Source organism: Panulirus ornatus, chromosome 2, assembly GCF_036320965.1.
Source record: "Panulirus ornatus isolate Po-2019 chromosome 2, ASM3632096v1, whole genome shotgun sequence".
NCBI lineage: Eukaryota > Metazoa > Arthropoda > Malacostraca > Decapoda > Palinuridae > Panulirus > Panulirus ornatus.
Window position 1 is genome coordinate 31,019,263 of NC_092225.1, and position 19,182 is coordinate 31,038,444.

The 19,182-nt window shown below is 30.5% G+C and overlaps 1 long non-coding RNA gene across 1 annotated transcript in view; it reads right to left on the reverse strand.

The window, feature by feature from the left end:
- LOC139755730 (uncharacterized) overlaps positions 1–14,105 on the reverse strand; it is a 36,325-nt gene extending 22,220 nt beyond the window's left edge. The window contains exon 1 of the long non-coding RNA XR_011714152.1: positions 14,001–14,105. This is a non-coding gene — a long non-coding RNA (uncharacterized lncRNA). The remainder of the gene's footprint in view (positions 1–14,000) is intronic.
- Positions 14,106–19,182: the final 5,077 nt, after the last annotated feature.

Here is a 19,182-nt window from a genome sequence, read left to right on the forward strand (position 1 = left end):
AAAAGTTTTTTGAGCTAAAAAATACCCTGAACTATTACCTTCAATTTTTGGCATTTCTCTCAGAAAAACAGATTTCCTTTAAAAACTCAGTATAAGAAGTATTTTTCATGCTGAATACAAATCTGGTGTTAAAATATCGTTTAGTCGACTGTATGACATACATTTAAGCTGTTAAATGAAGGTAATTTCATAATATTTTCTGCTACTTTGTATCGTATTAATGGATAAGTATCGGTAACTCAGAGCATTAGGATATGTTTTCCATGATTATGTCAAGTATAGAAGTGTTTGAATATCTTATCTTTCAATTTTAAAACAAAAAGTTTTTTGAGATAAAAAATACCCTGAACTATTACCTTCAATTTTTGGCATTTCTCTCAGAAAAATAGATTTCCTTTAAAAACTCAGTATAAGAAGTATTGTTCATGCTGAATACAAATCTGGTGTTAAAATATCGTTTAGTCGTCTGTATGACATACATTTAAGCTGTTAAATGAAGGTATTTTCATAATATTTTTTCTCCTTTGTATCGTATTTACTGAGTAAGTATCGGTAACAGAGAGCATTATTATACATTTTCCATGATTATGTCAAGTATAGAAGTGTTTGAATATCTTATCTTTCAATTTTAAAACAAAAAGTTTTTTGAGATAAAAAATACCCTGAAAAATAGATTTCCTTTAAAAACTCAGTATAAGAAGTATTGTTCATGCTGAATACAAATCTGGTGTTAAAATATCGTTTAGTCGTCTGTATGACATACATTTACGCTGTTAAATGAAGTTAATTTCATAATATTTTTTGCTTCTTTGTATCGAATTTACTGAGTAAGTACCGGTAACTCAGAGTATTAAGTTACATTTTCCATGATTATTTCAAGTATAGAAGTGTTTGAATATCTTATCTTTCAATTTTAAAACAAAAAGTTTTTTGAGCTAAAAAATACCCTGAAGTTCAATTTTTGGCATTTCTCTAAGAAAAATAGATTTCCTTTAAAAACCCAGTATGAGAAGTGTTTTTCATGCTGAATACAAATCTGGTGTTAAAATATCGTTTAGTCTTCTGTATGACATACATTTAAGCTGTTAAATGAAGGTATTTTCATAATATTTTCTCCTCCTTTGTATCGTATTTACTGGGTAAGTATCAGTAACTCAGAGCATTAGGATACATTTTCCATGATTATGTCAAGTATAGAAGTGTTTGAATATCTTATCTTAAAATTTTAAATCAAAAAGTTTTTTGAACTAAAAAATACTCTGAACTATTACCTTCAATTTTTGGCATTTTTCTCAGAAAAATAGATTTCCTTTAAAAACTCAGTATAAGAAGTATTGTTCATGCTGAATAGCAATCTGGTCTTAAAATATCGTTTAGTCGTCTGTATGACATACATTTAAGCTGTTAAATGAATGTAATTTCATAATATATTCTGCTCCTTTGTATCGTATTTACTAGGTAAGTATCGGTAACTCAGAGAATTAGGATATATTTTCCATGATTATGTCAAGTATAGAAGTGTTTTAATATCTTATCTTTCAATTTTAAAACAAAAAGTTTTTTGAGCTAAAAAATATCCTGAACTATTACCTTCAAATTTTGGCATTTCTCTCAGAAAAATAGATTTCCTTTAAAAACTCAGTATAAGAAGTATTTTTCACGCTGAATACAAATCTGGTGTTAAAATATCGTTTAGTCGTCTGTATGACATACATTTAAGCTCTTAAATGAAGGTAATTTCATAATATTTTCTGCTCCTTTGTATCGTATTTACTGGGTAAGTATCGGTAACTCAGAGCATTAGGATACATTTTCCATGATTATGTCAAGTATAGAAGTGTTTGAATATCTTATCTTTCAATTTTAAAACAAAAAGTTTTTTGAGATAAAAAATACCCTGAACTATTACCTTCAATTTTTGGAATTTCTCTCAAAAAAAAAGATTTCATTTAAAAACTCAGTATAAGAAGTATTTTTCATGCTGAATACAAATCTGGTGTTCAAATATCGTTTAGTCGTCTGTATGACATACATTTACGCTGTTAAATGAAGTTAATTTCATAATATTTTTTGCTTCTTTGCATCGCATTTACTGAGTAAGTATCGGTAACTCAGAGTACTAAGTTACATTTTCCATGATTATTTCAAGTATAGAACTGTTTGAATATCCTATCTTTCAATTTCAAAACAAAAAGTTTTTTGAGCTAAAAAATACCCTGAACTATTACCTTCACCTTTTGGCATTTCTCTCAGAAAAATAGATTTCCTTTAACTCAGTATAAGAAGTATTTTTCATGCTGAATACAAATCTGGTGTTAAAATATCGTTTAGTCGACTGTATGACATACATTTAAGCTGTTAAATGAAGGTAATTTCATAATATTTTCTGCTACTTTGTATCGTATTAATGGATAAGTATCGGTAACTCAGAGCATTAGGATACATTTTCCATGATTATGTCAAGTATAGAAGTGTTTGAATATCTTATCTTTCAATTTTAAAACAAAAGGCCTTTTGAGCTAAAAAATACCCTGAACTATTACCTTCAAATTTTGGCATTTCACTCAGAAAAATAGATTTCCTTTAAAAAGTCAGTATAAGAAGTATAGTTCATGCTGAATAGCAATCTGGTCTTAAAATATCGTTTAGTCGTCTGTATGACATACATTTAAGCTGTTAAATGAATGTAATTTCATAATATATTCTGCTCCTTTGTATCGTATTTACTAGGTAAGTATCGGTAACTCAGAGCATTAGGATATATTTTCCATGATTATGTCAAGTATAGAAGTGTTTGAATATCTTATCTTTCAATTTTAAAACAAAAAGTTTTTTGAGCTAAAAAATACCCTGAACTATTACCTTCAATTTTTGGCATTTCTCTCAGAAAAATAGATTTCCTTTAAAAACTCAGTATAAGAAGTATTTTTCATGCTGAATACAAATCTGGTGTTAAAATATCGTTTAGTCGTCTGTATGACATACATTTACGCTGTTAAATGAAGTTAATTTCATAATATTTTTTGCTTCTTTGCATCGCATTTACTGAGTAAGTATCGGTAGCTCAGAGTATTAAGTTACATTTTCCATGATTATTTCAAGTATAGAACTGTTTGAATATCCTATCTTTCAATTTCAAAACAAAAAGTTTTTTGAGCTAAAAAATACCCTGAACTATTACCTTCAATTTTTGGCATTTCTCTCAGAAAAACAGATTTCCTCTAAAAACTCAGTATAAGAAGTATTTTTCATGCTGAATACAAATCTGGTGTTAAAATATCGTTTAGTCGTCTGTATGACATACATTTAAGCTGTTAAATGAAGGTAATTTCATAATATTTTCTGCTACTTTGTATCGTATTAATGGATAAGTATCGGTAACTCAGAGCATTAGGATATATTTTCCATGATTATGTCAAGTATAGAAGTGTTTGAATATCTTATCTTTCAATTTTAAAACAAAAAGTTTTTTGAGATAAAAAATACCCTGAACTATTACCTTCAATTTTTGGCATTTCTCTCAGAAAAATAGATTTCCTTTAAAAACTCAGTATAAGAAGTATTGTTCATGCTGAATACAAATCTGGTGTTAAAATATCGTTTAGTCGTCTGTATGACATACATTTACGCTGTTAAATGAAGTTAATTTCATAATATTTTTTGCTTCTTTGTATCGCATTTACTAAGTACCGGTAACTCAGAGTATTAAGTTACATTTTCCATGATTATTTCAAGTATAGAAGTGTTTGAATATCTTATCTTTCAATTTTAAAACAAAAAGTTTTTTGAGCTAAAAAATACCCTGAACTATTACTTCAATTTTTGGCATTTCTCTCAGAAAAATAGATTTCCTTTAAAAACTCAGTATAAGAAGTATTTTTCATGCTGAATACAAATCTGGTGTTAAAATATCGTTTAGTCGTCTGTATGACATACATTTAAGCTGTTAAATGAAGGTATTTTCATAATATTTTCTCCTCCTTTGTATCGTATTTACTGGGTAAGTATCAGTAACTCAGAGCATTAGGATACATTTTCCATGATTATGTCAAGTATAGAAGTGTTTGAATATCTTATCTTACAATTTTAAAACAAAAAGTTTTTTGAGCTAAAAAATACCCTGAACTATTACCTTCAATTTTTGGAATTTCTCTCAAAAAAATAGATTTCATTTAAAAACTCAGTATAAGAAGTATTTTTCATGCTGAATACAAATCTGGTGTTAAAATATCGTTTAGTCGTCTGTATGACATACAATTAAGCTCTTAAATGAAGGTAATTTCATAATATTTTCTGCTCTTTTGTATCGTATTTACTGGGTAAGTATCGGTACCTCAGAGCATTAGGATACATTTTCCATGATTATGTCAAGTATGGAAGTGTTTGAATATCTTATCTTTCAATTTTAAAACAAAAAGTTTTTTGAGCTAAAAAATACCCTGAACTATTACCTTCAATTTTTGGAATTTCTCTCAGAAAAATAGATTTCATTTAAAAACTCAGTATAAGAAGTATTTTTCATGCTGAATACAAATCTGGTGTTAAAATATCGTTTAGTCGTCTGTATGACATACATTTAAGCTCTTAAATGAAGGTAATTTCATAATATTTTCTGCTCCTTTGTATCGTATTTACTGGGTAAGTATCGGTAACTCAGAGCATTAGGATACATTTTCCATGATTATGTCAAGTATGGAAGTGTTTGAATATCTTATCTTTCAATTTTAAAACAAAAAGTTTTTTGAGATAAAAAATACCCTGAACTATTACCTTCAATTTTTGGAATTTCTCTCAAAAAAATAGATTTCATTTAAAAACTCAGTATAAGAAGTATTTTTCATGCTGAATACAAATCTGGTGTTAAAATATCGTTTAGTCGTCTGTATGACATACATTTACGCTGTTAAATGAAGTTAATTTCATAATATTTTTTGCTTCTTTGTATCGCATTTACTGAGTAAGTATCGGTAACTCAGAGTATTAAGATACATTTTCCATGATTATTTCAAGTATAGAAGTGTTTGAATATCTTATCTTTCAATTTCAAAACAAAAAGTTTTTTGAGCTAAAAAATACCCTGAACTATTACCTTCAATTTTTGGCATTTTTCTCAGAAAAATAGATTTCCTTTAAAAACTCAGTATAAGAAGTATTTTTCATGCTGAATACAAATCTGGTGTTAAAATATCGTTTAGTCGTCTGTATGACATACATTTAAGCTGTTAAATGAAGTTAATTTCATAATATTTTCTGCTCCTTTGTATCGTATTTACTGGGTAAGTATCGGTAACTCAGAGCATTAGGATACATTTTCCATGATTATGTCAAGTATAGAAGTGTTTGAATATCTTATCTTTCAATTTTAAAACAAAAAGTTTTTTGAGCTAAAAAATACCCTGAACTATTACCTTCAATTTTTGGCATTTCTCTCAGAAAAATAGATTTCCTTTAAAAACTCAGTATAAGAAGTATTTTTCATGCTGAATACAAATCTGGTGTTAAAATATCGTTTAGTCGTCTGTATGACATACATTTAAGCTGTTAAATGAAGTAATTTCATAATATTTTCTGCTCCTTTGTATCGTATTTACTGGGTAAGTATCGGTAACTCAGAGCATTAGGATATATTTTCCATGATTATGTCAAGTATAGAAGTGTTTGAATATCTTATCTTTCAATTTTAAAACAAAAAGTTTTTTGAGATTTTTGGCATTTCTCTCAAAAAATAGATTTCATTTAAAAACTCAGTATAAGAAGTATTTTTCATGCTGAATACAAATCTGGTGTTAAAATATCGTTTAGTCGTCTGTATGACATACATTTACGCTGTTAAATGAAGTTAATTTCATATAATTTTTTGCTTCTTTGTATCGCATTTACTGAGTAAGTATCGGTAACTCAGAGTATTAAGATACATTTTCCATGATTATTTCAAGTATAGAAGTGTTTGAATATCTTATCTTTCAATTTGAAAACAAAAAGTTTTTTGAGCTAAAAAATACCCTGAACATATAAATACCTTCAATTTTTGGCATTTTTCTCAGAAAAATAGATTTCCTTTAAAAACTCAGTATAAGAAGTACTCTTCATGCTGAATACAAATCTGGTGTTAAAATATCGTTAGTCGTCTGTATGACATACATTTAAGCTGTTAAATGAAGCTAATTTCATAGTATTTTCTGCTCCTTTGTATCGTATTTACTGGGTAAGTATCGGTAACTCAGAGCATTAGGATATATTTTCCATGATTATGTCAAGTATAGAAGTGTTTGAGTATCTTATTTTTCAATTTTAAAACAAAAAGTTTTTTGAGCTAAAAAAATACCCTTCAATTTTTGCCATTTCTCTCAGAAAAAAAAGATTTACTTTAAAAACTCAGTATAAGAAGTATTGTTCATGCTGAATAGCAATCTGGTCTTAAAATATCGTTTAGTTGTCTGTATGACATACATTTAAGCTGTTAAATGAATGTAATTTCATAATATTTTCTGCTCCTTTGTATCGTATTTACTAGATAAGTATCGGTAACTCAGAGCATTAGGATATATTTTCCATGATTATATCAAGTATAGAAGTGTTTGAATATCTTATCTTTCAATTTTAAAACAAAAAGTTTTTTGAGCTAAAAAATACCCTTCAAATTTTGGCATTTCTCTCAGAAAAATAGATTTCCTTTAAAAACTCAGTATAAGAAGTATTTTTCACGCTGAATACAAATCTGGTGTTAAAATATCGTTTAGTCGTCTGTATGACATACATTTAAGCTGTTAAATGAAGGTAATTTCATAATATTTTCTGCTCCTTTGTATCGTATTTACTGGGTAAGTATCGGTAACTCAGAGCATTAGGATACATTTTCCATGATTATGTCAAGTATAGAAGTGTTTGAATATCTTATCTTTCAATTTTAAAACAAAAAGTTTTTTGAGCTAAAAAATACCCTGAACTATTACCTTCAATTTTTGGCATTTCTCTCAGAAAAATAGATTTCCTTTAAAAACTCAGTATAAGAAGTATTTTTCATGCTGAATACAAATCTGGTGTTAAAATATCGTTTAGTCGTCTGTATGACATACATTTAAGCTGTTAAATGAAGGTAATTTCATAATATTTTCTGCTCCTTTGTATCGTATTTACTGGGTAAGTATCGGTAACTCAGAGCATTAGGATACATTTTCCATGATTATTTCAAGTATAGAAGTGTTTGAATATCTTATCTTTCAATTTTAAAACAAAAAGTTTTTTGAGCTAAAAAATACCCTGAACTATTACCTCTAATTTTTGGCATTTCTCTCAGAAAAATAAATTTCCTTTAAAAACTCACTATAACAAGTATTTTTCAAGCTGAATACATATCTGGTGTTAAAATATTGTTTAGTCGTCTGTATGACATACATTTACGCTGTTAAATGAAGTTAATTTCATAATATTTTTTGCTCCTTTGTATCGTATTTACTGAGTAAGTATCGGTAACTCAGAGCATTAAGAGACATTTTCCATGATTATTTCAAGCATAGAAGTGTTTGAATATCTTATTTTTCAATTTAAAAAAAAAAAGTTTTTTGAGCTAAAAAATACCTTGAACTATTACCTTCAATTTTAGGCATCTTTCTCAGGAAAATAGATTTCCTTTAAAAACTCAGTATAAGAAGTATTTTTCATGCTGAATACAAATGTGGTGTTAAAATATCGTTTATTCGTCTGTATGACATACATTTAAGCTGTTAAATGAAGTTAATTTCATAATATTTTCTGCTCTTTTGTATCATATTTACTGGGTAAGTATCGGTAACTCAGAGTATTAAGATACATTTTCCATGATTATTTCAAGTATAGAAGTGTTTGAATATCTTATCTTTCAATTTTAAAACAAAAAGTTTTTTGAGCTAAAAATTTTTGGCATTTTCTCAGAAAAATAGATTTCCTTTAAAAACTCAACTATAAGAAGTATTTTTCTAGCTGAATACAAATCTGGTGTTAAAATATCGTTTAGTCGTCTGTATGACATACATTTAAGCTGTTAAATGAAGTTAATTTCATAATATTTTCTGCTCCTTTGTATCATATTTACTGGGTAAGTATCGGTAACTCAGAGTATTAAGATACATTTTCCATGATTATTTCAAGTATAGAAGTGTTTGAATATCTTATCTTTCAATTTCAAAAGAAAAAGTTTTTTGAGCTAAAAAATACCCTGAACTATTACCTTCAACTTTTGGCATTTTTCTCAGAAAAATAGATTTCCTTTAAAAACTCAGCATAAGGATTTTTTTATGCTGAATACAAATCTGGTGTTAAAATCTCGTTTATTCGTCTGTATGACATACATTTAAGCTCTTAAATGAAGTTAATTTCATAATATTTTCTGCTCCTTTGTATCGTATTTATTGGGTAAGTATCGGTAACTCAGAGCATTAGGATATATTATCCATGAGTATGTCAAATATATATGTGTTTGAATAATTTATCTTTCAATTTCAAAATAAAACGTTTTTTGAGCTAAAAAATACCCTGAACTATTACCTTCAATTTTTGGCATTTTTTTCAGAAAAAAATGGATTTCCTGTAAAAACTCATTATAAGAAGGATTTTTCATGCTGAATACAAATCTGGTGTTAAAATATCGTTTAGTCGTCTTTAAGACATTCATTTACGCTGTTAAATGAAGTCAATCTTCAATTATTTTCTGCACCTTTGCATCGTTTTTACTGGGTATGTATCGGTAACTTAGAGCATTAGGATATATTTTCCATGATTATGTCAAGTATAGAAGTGTTTGAATATCTTATCTTTCAATTTTAAAACAAAAAGTTTTTTGAGCTAAAAAATACCCTGAACTATTACCTTCAATTTTTGGCATTTTTCTCAGAAAAATAGATTTCCTTTAAAAACTCAGTATAAGAAGGATTTTTCATGCTATATACAAATCTGGTGTTAAAATATCGTTTAGTCGTCTGTATGACATACATTTAAGCTGTTAAATGAAGTTAATTTCATATTTTCTGCTCCTTTGTATCGTATTTACTGGGTAACTCGGTAACTCAGAGCATTAGGATATATTTTCCATGATTATGTCAAGTATAGAAGTGTTTGAATATCTTATCTTTCAATTTTAAAACAAAACGTTTTTTGAGCTAAAAAACAATACCCTGAACTATCTATTACCTTCAATTTTTGGCATTTTTCTCAGAAAAATAGTTTTCCTTTAAAAACTCAGTATAGGAAGTATTTTTATAGCTGAATACAAATCTGGTGTTAAAATATCGTTTAGTCGTCTCTATGACATACATTTAAGCTGTTAAATGAAGTTAATTTCATAATATTTTCTGCTCCTTTGTATCGTATTTACTGAGTAAGTATCGGTAACTCAGAGTATTAAGATACATTTTCCATGATTATTTCAAGTACAGAAGTGTTTGAATATCTTATCTTTCAATTTTAAAACAAAAAGTTTTTTGAGCAAAAAAATACCCTGAACTATTACCTTCAATTTTTGGCATTGTTCTCAGAAAAATAGATTTCCCTTAAAAACTCACTATAAGAAGTATTTTTTATGCTGAATACAAATCTGGTGTTAAAATATCGTTTAGTCGTCTGTATGACATACATTTAAGCTGTTAAATGAAGTTAATTTCATAATATTTTCTGCTCCTTTGTATCATATTTACTGGGTAAGTATCGGTAACTCAGAGCATTAGGATATATTTTCCATGATTATGTCAAGTATAGAAGTGTTTGAATATCTTATCTTTCAGTTTTAAAACAAAAAGTTTTTTGAGCTAAAAAATACCCTGGATACCTTCAATTTTTGGCATTTTTCTCAGAAAAACAGATTTCATTTAAAAGCTCTTGATAAGTATTTTTCATTCTGAATACAAATCTGTGTTAAAATATAGTTTAGTCGTCTTTATGACATTAATTTTAGCTGTTAAATGAGGTCAATTCAAAAATATTTCTGCTCCTTTGCATCGTATTTATTGGGAATGTATCGGTAACTGAGAACATTATGATATATTTCCCATGATTATTTCAAGTATTGAAGTATCTTAGTATTACTATCTTTCAATTTTGATACAAAAAAATTGAGCTAAAAATTACCCTGAAGTTATCTTCAGGTTTTGACATTATTTTTCCAGAAAATAGATTTTCTTTTAAGACTCATTATAAGAAGCATTTTTAATGCTGAATACAAATCTGGTGTTAAAATATCGTTTAGTCGTCTTTATGACGTTCAAGCTGTTAAATAAAGTCAATTTTAAAATATTTTCTGCTCCTTTGCATCGTATTTATTGGGAATGTATCGGCAACTCAGAGCATTATGATATATATTCCATGATTATTTCAAGTATAGAAGTGTATGAATATCTTATCTTTCAATTTTAAAACAAAAAGTTTTTGAGTTAGAAAATAACCTAAAGTAACCTTCAATTTTTGGCATTTTTCTCAGAAAAATAGATTTCCTTTAAAAACTCATTAAAACAAGTATTTTTCATGCTGAACACAAATCTGCTGTTAAAATATCGTTTAGTCGTCTGTATGACATACATTTAAGCTGTTAAATGAAGTTAATTTCTTAATATTTTCTGCTCCTTTGTATCGTATTTACTGGGTAAGTATCTGTAACTCAGAGCATTAGGGTATATTTTCCATGATTATTTCATGTATAGATGTGTCTGAGTTTCTTATTTTTTAATTTTAAAACAAAATATTTTTGAGCTAAAAAATACCCTAAACTATTACCTTCAATTTTTAGCAGTTTTCTCAGAAAATTAGATTTCTTTTAAAAACTCACTATAACAAGTATTTTTCATTCTGAATGCAAATCTGGTGTTAAAATATCGTTTAATCGTCTTTATGAGATTCATTTAAGCTATTAAATGAAGTCAATTCTATAATATTTTCTGCTCCTTTGCATCGTAGTTACTGGGTATTTATCGGTAACTCAGAGCATTATGACATATTTCCATTATTATTTGAAGTACAGAAGTACTTGAATATTCTATCTTTCAATTCTAAAACAAAAAGTTTTTTTAGGTAAAAATAATCTGAACTATATTACCTCCAATTTTTGGTATTTTTCTCAGAAAAATAACTTTCCTTTCCAAACTCATTTAAGAATTGTTTTACATTTTGAATACAAATAAAGTGTTAAAATAACGTTTAGTCCTCTTAATGACACTGAAGTAAACTGTTAAATGTAGTTGATTTTAAAATATTGATGTTACTTTTCATCGTATTTACTGAGTATGTATCGGTAACTGATAGCATTAGGATATATTTTTCACGATTATTTCAAGTATATAAGTGTTTGACTATCTTATCTTTCAATTTTGAAACAAAGTTTTTGGTGCCAAAAAAAATACCCTGAACTATTACCTTCATTTTTCGGTATTTTTCTCACAAAACAGATTTACTTTATAAAGTCATAGGAAGTATTTTTCATGCTGAATACAAATCTGGTGTTAAAATAACGTTTAGTCCTCTTAGTGACACTGAATTAAGCTGTTAAATTAAGTCATCTCAAAAATATCTTCTGCTCCTTTCCATCGTATTTACTGGGTATGCATCCGTTATGAGGTAATATTTTCCATGATTATTTCAAGTACTGAAGTGTTTGAACATTCTATCTTTCAAGTTTGAAACAAAGTTTTTTGAGCTAAATAAAATAAATGTGCTATCACCTACAGTTTTTAGTATTTTCCCACTGATTTCCTTTAAAAACTAATTATAAGAATTTTTCAGGTTGAATAGAAACCTGGTGTTAAAATGACGTCAAGTCGTCTTCATAAATTTAACTAAGCTGTTAAATGAAGTCAATTCTAAAATATTTTCTGCTTCTTTGCATTGTATTTACTGAGTATGTATCGGTAACCGTGAGCATTATATATTTTCGTGATTATTTTAAGTGTAGAAGTGTTTGAATATCTTAACTTTCAATTTTGAAACAAAAAGTTTTTGGGCTAAAAAAATACCTTCAATTTTTGGTATTTTTCTCAGAAAAATAGATTTCCTTTAAAAACTTGTCATAAGAAGTATTTTTCAAGATGAATACAAATATGGTGTAAAAATATCGTTTAGTCTTCTTAATGACACTCAATTAAGGTGTTAAATAAAATGAATTTTAAAATATCTTGTGATTCTTTGCATCTTATTTGCTAGATATGTATCGGTAACTCAGATCATTATAATATGTTTTCCATGATTATTTCAAGTATAGAAGTGTTTGAATATCTTATCTTTCAACTTTGAAAGAAAAAGTTTTTGGAGCTAAAAGAAAATACCCTGAACTATTACCTTCAATTTTTGGTATCTTTTTTTCAGAAAAAAAAGGTTTCCTTTAAAATCTCATTATAAGAAGTGTTTTTTCATGATGGACATAAACATGGTATCAAAATAACGTTTAGTGGTCTTAATGACACTTAATTAAGCTGTTAAAGTCAATTCTAAAATATTTCTGGTCCACTGCATCGTATTTACTGAGTATGTATCGGTAAATTAGAGCATTATATTTCTCATGATTATTTCAAGTATACAAGTGTTTGAATATCTTATCTTTCAGTTTTGAAACAAAAAGTATTTTGAGCTAATCAATACTCCAACTATTCAGGGGCGTATCTAGGGGAAATAGCGCCTATGGCAAGCAATGAAATTGCGCCCCTGGCTTGATTAAAAATGTACCTACAGTTGATATATATAAAAAGGTAAGCTGTGATTATAAACTGTTGACGAGTTAAGCCAAACTTAAATTTATATAAACTCTTAAAGACTCAGTGTTAAAGACCTATTTGATCAAAATTGTAACGTAAAAGCGGTAACGCAAATGATAGTAGCAAAGTATTACTAAAGCTGAAAAGTAGGCGAGTTTCTTTTTTATCTCACAAAAGCAAACCGTTAAAAATCGGGTATCATATGTTTAAAAACAAACCTGTTGAGTGGCGCCCAGAGAACTTGCCCTACCTGCCATACCATAGATAACGCAACTGGCCATATGACTGTAGCCTACTGATTACGTTTCCCCCTTAGCGGTAGGACACCTATGATATGAACATATAGGAAGGGACAACTCTTATACAAATTGAAAAATTATATATATATATATATATATATATATATATATATATATATATATATATATATATATATCTTTCTTTCATACTATTCGCCATTTCCCGCGTTAGCGAGGTAGCGTTAAGAACAGAGGACTGGGCCTTTGAGGGAATATCCTCATCTGGCCCCCTTCTCTGTTCCTTCTTTGGAAAAAAAAAAGAATGTGTGTGTGTGTGTGTGTGTGTGTCTATTTTCATTATTTGAGTACCTTATACTATCTTCTATGTACAGACAGCTATGAAAGCTGGAATGTTGAAGAGGTGACTTCACCTTGAATATCAATTTTCTTTATTGTCAAAGATAAAATTCACTCTGCTAATTTGCAACAGACGACGATCTCACACATTTTCACTTGACACTCGCAAACCTTGACAGTATAAAAAGTTTTGCTGTTAATTTTAGGAAGACGTGACTCATTAGGCAGACGTAAACTAAGCGAGATGCATATCGCCATGGCCAAGTAGACCGCCGACGCCGGTTAGGTCCACTGGCTAGGTTAGGTTAAGTTACGTTCATCGTATATTTCCCCTCCGTTTGAGCCTTGCCCAATTTGTCAGAACTTATTCGATGTTTGACAGCCACGCGATTTAATTTTGATAATATAACAATTCTTTAGAAAAATTAAAACGAAATATTCTTCGTTCTTTCCGGAGAATAATAAACGTAATTAACGTAGTTATAAGCCAGTGAAATTCCCGCCGCAACCAAGAAAACTTTTGCTATTGTGAATATAAATATCAATAACTTATGTACCATCTAAGCTCATTAATTAGTGAAAAATATCAATTACTCTAGCGTTCATTGTCGTCCTCCCGCCCATAATACCTACTGTATTTGTATCATTATCATTCATTCAAAACTTATACTATCCATGCACGGTATCATATACTTACCTTTTAGAATCTTCAGAAAACCAATGAAGCTTCAGATGCCTGTATCTTGAGTTCCCTTTTTGACAGACAAGTCATTCTTTCCACGTGCAACACTGGCCAAGATTCGAACATGTAAACAAAGCAGATGACTGGCATGACAGCTGATCACAGCGGAGAACAATTCATTGATATACCTAAATTCAACTGACAGAGAAGTGAACGATGAAATTAATCAGAATATATATATATATATATATATATATATATATATATATATATATATATATATATATATATACTGAACGTCAACATAAATCATTGCATGTAATCATTTCTAGCTAAGGGTAAAATTACTAAATCAAGAGGTAAAAGTAAATTGTAAATTACAAGAATTACAATACAGTACTAAATAAGCCATACATAAAGGAAACGTATAACAAAACTAGATTTAATCATCGATTTCAGAACTTTCAAGTGTTCTCTGACCCTTTCAAGCCAACTCAAATTTCTCCAGCTGCGATAAAGAAGCGGTGGGAAACATGGCATGTTGTAATGGTGATGCAAATCGCTGACAGGGATATGGCCTGTTTCATCAGGGTATGATATAGTCCCAGTCGAGTCCACGTAATGTTACCCTTCCATTGATTCGACACAAATGCTCTCATGCAATTGCCGATTTGAACAGTACGGGTAGAGCTATACACACGAGGGGCCACGTCTTTTTATCTTTCTATATTATGAAGTAGCTTTCTACGCTTGTGTAAAGTTCTAGGATTCACTGTCTGTGTTTACTTTATTCCAACCATTCTCTCCTAAAACAGACGCTTTGCAACTTTTTTTTTAAAGTTAGTCGAGACGGCAAGGGCAGCTGATGCCCAAATCAAGGCCATCCCATTAACGATATATATATATATATATATATATATATATATATATATATATATATATATATATATATATATATATATATATATATATATAAATATATATATATATATATATATATATATATATATATATATATATATATATATATATATATATATATATATATAAATATATATATATATATATATATATATATATATATATATATATATATATATATATATATATATATATATTCACATTTACTCTTAACTTTCTTCTTTCACACACTTTACCAAACTCAGTCACCAGCTTCTGCAGTTTCTCACACGAATCAGCCACCAGCGCTGTATCATCAGCGAACAACTGACTCACTTCCCAAGCTCTCTCATCCCCAACAGACTTCATACTTGCCCCTCTTTCCAAAACTCTTGCATTCACCTCCCTAACAACCCCATCCATAAACAAATTAAACAACCACGGAGACATCACACACCCCTGCCGCAAACCTACATTCACTGAGAACCAATCACTTTCCTCTCTTCCTATACGTACACATGCCTTACATCCTCGATAAAAACTTTTCACTGCTTCTAACAACTTGCCTCCCACACCATATATTCTTAATACCTTCCACAGAGCATCTCTATCACTCTATCATATGCCTTCTCCAGATCCATAAATGCTACATACAAATCCATTTGCTTTTCTAAGTATTTCTCACATACATTCTTCAAAGCAAACACCTGATCCACACATCCTCTACCACTTCTGAAACCACACTGCTCTTCCCCAATGTGAATAAGAGCAAGGTTATTAGGTACAGTAGGGTTGAGGGTCAAGTCAATTGGGAGGTAAGTTTGAATGGAGAAAAACTGGAGGAAGTAAAGTGTTTTAGATATCTGGGAGTGGATCTGGCAGCGGATGGAACCATGGAAGCGGAAGTGAATCATAGGGTGGGGGAGGGGGCGAAAATCCTAGGAGCCTTGAAGAATGTGTGGAAGTCGAGAACATTATCTCGGAAAGCAAAAATGGGTATGTTTGAAGGAATAGTGGTTCCAACAATGTTGTGTAGTTGCGAGGCGTGGGCTATGGATAGAGTTGTGCGCAGGAAGGTGGATGTGCTGGAAATGAGATGTTTGAGGACAATGTGTGGTGTGAGGTGGTTTGATCGAGTAAGTAACGTAAGGGTAAGAGAGATGTGTGGAAATAAAAAGAGTGTGGTTGAGAGAGCAGAAGAGGGTGTTTTGAAATGGTTTGGGCACATGGAGAGAATGAGTGAGGAAAGATTGACCAAGAGGATATATGTGTCGGAGGTGGAGGGAACAAGGAGCAGTGGGAGACCAAATTGGAGGTGGAAAGATGGAGTGAAAAAGATTTTGTGTGATCGGGGCCTGAACATGCAGGAGGGTGAAAGGAGGGCAAGGAATAGAGTGAATTGGATCGATGTGGTATACCGGGGTTGACGTGCTGTCAGTGGATTGAATCAGGGCATGTGAAGCGTCTGGGGTAAACCATACAAAGCTGTGTAGGTATGTATATTAGCGTGAGTGGACGTATGTATATACATGTGTATGGGGGTGGGTTGGGCCATTTCTTTCGTCTGTTTCCTTGCACTACCTCGCAAACGCGGGAGACAGCGACAAAGCAAAAAAAATATATATATATATATATATATATATATATATATATATATCCTAACCTGAGATAGGTACCCATTTCATCGATCAACCTCAAGGGGTGGATGAACAGCTGGGTTGAACGCATGAAAGCTCACCCCTTTACATTTTGAACTTCACTCGCCCCACAAAAGGGCACTTTTTGTTCATATCCACAAAAAAGCAGTCGTCACCATTAGCTGTCATATACATGAATGGTTTCAGTGGGGATGAGATATAGCAAATGATAGGGACGGTATCAAAAGTTTGTGCATTATCAAATTGCGCTATATTGTGACATCCATTTCTATGCAAATAACAGGTTCAGGACCTTAGGCCAAAGTAATCAAAAAGTTCAGTAAATGAAATAATATACCACATAATACTCAAAAGGTTATCCAAACAATGAAAATGACATACAATACATACAGAAAATGATTGACAGGGACAAGAATCTGCCTGTGTCACGTTTCTTCAGAACTCTGGGATATGCTATGTAATTTTTTTCCCTATACAGCAAGGTCAGGATTTAACTCAATATGAGTACAAAAAAGTTCGCGCAGTATGAAATCGCGCTATATCCTGACATCCTCTGCCATGTATATAAGGGGTTAGGGCATGTGAAACGTCTGGGGTGAACCATGGAAAGGTCTGTGGGGCCTGGATGTGGAGAGGGAGCTGCGGTTTCGATGCATTACGCATGACAGCTAGAGACTGAGTGTGAACTATGTGGCCTTTGTTGTCTTCACCTAGCGCTACCTCGCACGCATGCGAGGGGGAGGCGGGTGTGTGTCATTTCATGTGTGGTGGGGTGGCGACGGGAATGGACCTATCCACGTCCAGGCCACACAGACACTGAAAACAAATATTAGTAATAATTCAATTCCAAGGACAATATATTTATTAGATTCACATCATTGCAAGAATGATTAATAAATACCATAAATATTTTTAATATTTCTCTCTTCGCAATGTAACAGTATGTTCATGCAAAAACATCCTTAGGAACTCCATGGCATTATCCAACTTTTGTTCATCTCCCTTGGCTAACATTGGCGAAATTACACTCACCACTGGTGCCTTTGACACCTCATAATTAGATGATGGATTAAGTGTGAAACATGAATATGTGTTTTTCTAATGTTTTAACTTATTTCCTTCAAGTCTAGAAGGAAAAAAAACTTTTTGAAAATTTCAATCTTAGTTGAGTGCAATAATGAAAAAAAAATAATTGAAGTGGGTTAAAAAGATAAGTATTAAAAAACTTAGCCAGTTAGCACCTCTCTTATAAATGAAGACATTGAATGGTTCACTGATAAAAGTTTACTACAAACTAAGTGTTTACTATGAAAGAAGTACCAGATGCCTCCACAGGCCACAACAAATTGTAAAGGCACTTTTTTTCTTTAATTGTACATCTATTTGAAAATACTGCATACAACTCTGTTTTGTAATTAATCAACAACTTATGTATACAGCAGTGCTATAAAGACTCTCAAAAGGCTTGGACATTTTGTCCTTAATACTGACTTTTGCAATAAACCAAAAGTAATAAAGTTTACAGAAGCAATAACCAGACATTCATTACAGCTGAAATTTCACTTGTTTATTATCCTCACATGTAGGAACAATTATAAACCATGAAATACAAATGAAAATACAAATACAATTTCACTTTGCATGAAGGCAAGTTTCAGGAATGGTTAGGACATACATTTACTAGAAAGAAAAAAAGCTAGTCAACCCTTGTTTATGTGGACATCACCATTCCTAAGAAATGATCTACATATCAGAATGAGAGTTCTAAACAAGCGATGGAGGGATGCAGATATCCTTTAGCGACAATATACTTTAAATCCATTTAATCAGTTTACTGTATCAGAAACAGTTAGTGATAGGAAACTGATACATAACTTTGTTACTATAACATAAAAACTAAATACCCTACGGTACAAAGCTCTTCCTCATTCATATGGCATATGTACAGCATGAGGCAGTTAGGACAGTGGTCTGTTTATCCTGTTTTGGATCTCAGATTTAAGAAATGTAAGTTAAACAAGGCACTCATTATTCATTCCTAATTTACCTCATCCAGCTGCTAAGCTTGTGAAGAAAACTTGCAACACTTAAGACATTTGGTTACCCATAACAAAACCATTACTGCAGTTTAGGCATTTCATTCATCAGTTAAATGTTGTGGTCAGTGCACAATGACCACATAAACAAGTTACTTTCTCATTTGTGAGGATATATTTGCAAGATAGCAATGATTCATACCACTTATACCCTAAAACACTGTCTCTTTAAGAATGAATAGAAGATGCAGATTTGTAAAGATAACATATTGAAATAATCTGCTTCACAGGCTAACCATCTGAATAACATATGATGAAAGGAGCCCAGTTAAACAAGGGATGACTACAATACTCCAAATTCACTTAGTCTGCATGTCCTTTAAAATTCCATAATCATAAGGGAGTCTACATTAATCATGTTTTAGCCATATCTTAACACAAGTGCAAAATATACATACACAGCACTAGAAGTATAGAGAGATAAGTAAAGCCATTAATAAAATAGTAACAAATATATATTTGCAAAAACTTAATATCTATTGAAATAATACACAAATCCAGTTTCCATGTTCCTCACACTATATGATGATGTCACAGCAAGGG